Below are 4,998 nucleotides of genomic sequence, written 5' to 3'. Positions count from 1 at the left end.
GGTCACCCGTGCTCTTCCTGCCTGGACTGACCCACTCCCAGCTGTTATGAGACCCACTCTTGCATTTGTCTCAGAGGGCTTGGGATTCATCTCATTACACATTGTAAGGGGCTGAATGGTGACCCCCAAAGTGATGTGTCCACACCCTACTCTCCAGAACCTGGGGATGTGACCTTATTTGGCAAAAAGGTCTTTGCAGATGTGATGAAGGATCTAGAGATGAGAACATTCTGGATTACCTTAAATCCAATGACAAGTGACCTTATAACAGACACACAGAGGAGAGGCACAGGGAGAACAGGAGGTCACGTAAAAACAGAGGCAGAGATTGGAGTGATGTGGCCACAAGCCCAAGAGCACCTGAAGCCCCCAGAAACTGGAAGGCACACAGAGAGATGGTCCCCCAGAGCCTGTGGAGGGGCATGGCTCTGCAGACACCTTGAATTTGGACTTCTGGCCTTCAGAACCATGAGAGAATAAATGTCTGCCATTGTTAGCCACCTGGTTTGTGGTGCTTGGTTACAGCACCCTAGGAAACTCAGACACACATTTATTTATTCCACTTGGTTCTTAAATTTTTTTCCAGCAATTTCCCTCCACCTACCAAGACTCAGATCCCAAAGGCTGTGAAAGAATTCATCATTACTTCAGCTCCACAAATACATATTAAACACCTACCAGGTGTCAGGCCCCACGTTGGGCCCTGGGGACACAAGGTGAGTCAGCAAGGAGGTATGTAGAAAGAGGTAAAAAGTCATCACGACATAGTCTGATCACACAATGTCAGCAAGACCTGACACACATCGGGACAAAGCAGAAGACATTAACTGCTGGGGAGGGGGCTCTGGAAGAACTGAGAGAGGGCACAGGTCTGAGGCAGGGAGAGGGAGTTGGGGTGGGTATTTGAGGAAGGAGAACAGCATGTGCAAAGGTCCTGAGGTAGGGGGGGGCGGGAAGGGAGAGGTGGGAGGAGAGGGTCTGGGCTCCAGAAGAATGTGTAGGGATGGAGGACTACAGGACTAGAGTAGGAAGGGGCCCTGAGCACAGAGCCCACCCGCTGGCTCTGCCCCAGAGGGTGACGAGCAGCTTCAAGAAAGAGAGCTCCAGTTGTGTTCACAGTTTTGAGAGATTTTCTTGGCCAGTGTGGGTATAGGCTTGGACAAGATGGGGCTAAAAAGAGGAAAAGTAGCAAGAGGCTTTTGCCAGGTCCCGTACCATGCCTGGGCTGAGGATGGTGAGAGTGTAGTTTCAATAAATATTAAAGAGGTAATGATACGAACCACCCGCAGAATGACTTGCTGGATCCAGCAACATCCCTCCAGGTAAGTATCATCATGCACAATCCTTTTGAAGGCCCTGATAGCACATACTGTTCTTCAGAATCCTAAAGTGTCTCTTCTCGGTAACGGGGCATCTTCCTGACCCGCAGAGTGAGCCTGTCTTGGTCACACGCTGGATTAACCTTTAAGCTTATTTATTAACCCCGGGTCAGCCGCTCTCCCCACATGCACATCTTCTGCCTTTAAAGGGGCCCTCGAAGCTCCGTGGTTGGGAAGGGTTTTCCCAGCTAGGTTCCAAGGGTGGCCCACACTGTCCTGGCCCCTGGCCAATGTCACGGGCTGCTGAGTCACTCGGCCCCGAGATAACCAAGGGTTCCTGGACACCTACCACGTGTGCTGGCTCCACACACAGGCCTCACTTTGTACTTACGGGGACCCGATGACAAACTCTGAAACCGGACATGTGTATGCCTATAGGACCTTGTCTGACCCAGCCTCCAACCCTGGAACAGAGCCAGAGCCCCTGATGTTCTGAAGAGGGGGGTCTCACCTGCCCAAGCCCCCAAGCTGATGGGCGCTGTCCCACCCGGGCACACCCACCCCCAGCACCTTCCCCCTGGGGTGGCATGAATTCCTGGCCAGTGAGACGCCAGGTAGGAGGGCCTGCAGCCTGGCCGGCCCAGCACCGAGACTCAGGCCTGCGTGGGCATAGCACCTCCCTGAGAGACCACAGGACTCTTCTCCTGGTGGGGTTCCCAGGGCTCTGCACATCACCCACAGTGTGGCAACAAGGGTGTCACAGGAAGCTGTGGCTTCCCTCTCCCCTTACTACTCAAAGTGTGGTCCACGGACCAGCAGCATCAGCATCACCCGGGAACTTGTAGAAATGCAGAATCTCAGGCGCCACCCAGACCTCCCAGGTCAGAATCTGCATTTACCAAGATCCCCGAGGAATTTGTGCGCCTGTTCAAGTTCAAGGGGCGCAGGCTTATACGGTTCTCCTCCACCAGCCACTGCTGGTCCAACCCTTCCACCTCCTCAAAGGGACTTTCTAAGAGAGGCTTTGTTGTTATTCATCGAAACATAATCTCTTCAGGAATGGGATCTTACCTCATCTTTAAACTCTCCAGCGCCCAAGCCTGCCTGTGCATGGGAGGCGCATGCTGGGTGTTTGCTGCGTGAAGGAGGAAGCCTCGTCAACTTTATTCTCTGCTGGCACGGAGGGCAGGGCAATGAAACCTGCTGCCCCCGCCAGCGCTGGGCCCATAGAGGCAGACATCTGGGGACACGTGTTCCCCACCCCCCTTTCCCGTTCTGCCCCCGGTGGCAAGTAGACCCCAAACTCTCCTCTGCATTGTCAACCCAGCCACAGAGGGCCCTCACTCAGCCATGGCCTCCGCAGCTACGGAGCCTATCGTTAAGGAACCTGCTGGGTGCCATCGCCCAGGGGATGCAGGGGCCCCGAGGCCCTGCTTCACCTGGGTCTCCTGAGCTCTGTACCTGGTTTCCCGGGGTATGAAGGTGGGTGTAGGGTACAAGCACTCATTTATCTCCCCTCCCCAAATTCAGGTGGATTGAGAGAGATGACAAAAGGCAAAGGAGGAAAGGAATACATGTAAGATATAAAGCTCATGGGGCAGGTGGACAAGGAGACCCCCCCAGGCAGAGGGACCCACCACCCCACACAGGAGGAAGAAGAGGAGCTTTGGCAGGAGTGTGATAGCGCCAGGTGGGAGGCAGTGGGGGAAGGGAAGAGGATTTGGGTAATTAACAGAAGGGGCATCAGCAAAGTAGTCATGCTAGCCCCCCTCCCTACCTCCCCTTAGCCACCGACTCCAGTGTTTGCCCAGGGTCAAAGCCTCAAGTACAGATAAAAGGGGTTCAGAAACTGGGAGCTAGGCCCACAGAACAAGGGCAGCACCCCAGCAATGTAAGGGTCCCGCATCAGAGTGGAGCCCTTCATTCAGAAATTCATGTCCACTTGCTCCACCTGGCTATGGGACTTGACTGCTAGCCCCCACCTCAAAGGACCATGGCCAGGGCTCCTGCAGTCAGAGATGTCACTCACAGCTAGGTGGCAGGAATTCCCACTTGGCCTGAGGAAAGATGTTCCAGCAACCAACGATTTTGTCCAGACACCCCACTTCTTCAAACATGAATGGACAACCAAGAAACACCGACACTTAGGAATTCCAGTGCACTGAGAGAGATACACCAGATCAATAAACAGAAGAACCAACTCAGTAGGTAAGCGAAGTAATGCAGTAAACAGAAGAAAAATCTAAAGTAATTATAGCTTATATTGTCAGAGAAATTTAAGAGGACATCTGTTTTTTAAAAACAGACTGCTGTGAAAAGGAAACATTCTCAGCATTTTGGAAATTGCAAACATGACTGACAAATTCTGAAACTGTCAATGAATGGGTTGAACAGTGAAGTGGATGCAGTGACCTGGGAGTTCCTGATAAGGGAATTTCCCAGAATACGGTGCAAAAGGACAAAGAGATGAAAAACACTTACAAAAAGTTACAAGTCATGGAAATTAGGGTTTTTGACATCTAATAGAGGTTGGAGAAAACATTGAACATAGGATTTGAAATAATAGAAAAAAATTAGAGGGGAAAACATCTCTGAGCTGAGTGGTTTAGACTGCTGAGCAGGTATAACGAAAAAATGACACACACTTGGTGAAAGTCTAAACTCCAAGAATAGAGATGGGTTTACACATTAAGTTCCCACCATGACTCATGCAGTATATAGTCACCTAGGCCATTATTTCAATCACAAATCTTTACTGAGGACCTGAGCACTGGGCCAATTACAGGTATCCCCACTTTTCAAAAGTTCACTTTACGCCAGTTCACTTTTACAAAGAGTTACATTAGCACCTGTTTTCATTAATTGAAAGACATCTGAAGAGGACTTTCACTTTTATGGAAACAAGCGAAAAGAGAGATCAGTATTTATTCTGCAGCAAGCCCTTATAGAGGCAGTGCCGCACCCTGGGCAGCGGGAGTGGCCCTGCCAAGTTCCTTCCCCAGGAACTACACCCAGCATCTCATAGTTTCATAGGAACGCTCTACTTTTGGATAGTGGGGGAAACCTGTACTATGGACGTAAAGGTGAAAAAAAAAGCTTCTGGTCTGGGGGAACAGACACGAAGCCAGGCAGCTAGGACAGAGGTGCATCCCACAGTGGTTAAGAACACGGGGGCTCTGCACTGTTAATCCAGCTCTACCTTTTCCCAGTTCAGTGGCTTCAGGCAAGTGACTTTAACCTCTCTGTGCCTCAGTTTCCTTCTCTGCAAAATGGGAATTCTAATAGCAGTTCCTGTCCCATAGGTCGTGTTGAGGCCATAAGTAAAGCACTCAGAACGGTGACTTGCACATAGTACAAGTGAGCACCATATATATATTTGATAAGGACATAAAGGCAGTGATAGATGCTAATGATCAGGGACATGGAAGCACAAAGAAGGTGGCTGACCCTCCTTGTGGGACCCTGGGGCCCTGAAGGCAAGTGGGAGTTGCTCTAAGGAGGTTTCGGGCCCAGGTTCACTTAAGCAAGCCTCTTCCCTGGGACCGGGGCCTCGCTGTCCACCTCACTCATGGAAGCAGAGTGGGGTCCTGGGCTTGTCCTATCCTGTCTGGGTGATGCTGACGAGGATGGCAATAGCACCAGCGCCTGAAGGAAGCAGCCCTGGCACTCAGGATGCTTC

This window comes from Mesoplodon bidens, assembly GCF_964165515.1.
Source record: "Mesoplodon bidens genome assembly, chromosome: 7".
Classification (NCBI taxonomy): domain Eukaryota; kingdom Metazoa; phylum Chordata; class Mammalia; order Artiodactyla; family Ziphiidae; genus Mesoplodon; species Mesoplodon bidens.
The sequence above is the reverse complement of the archived record's forward strand: the minus strand, read 5'-3'. Positions refer to the sequence as shown.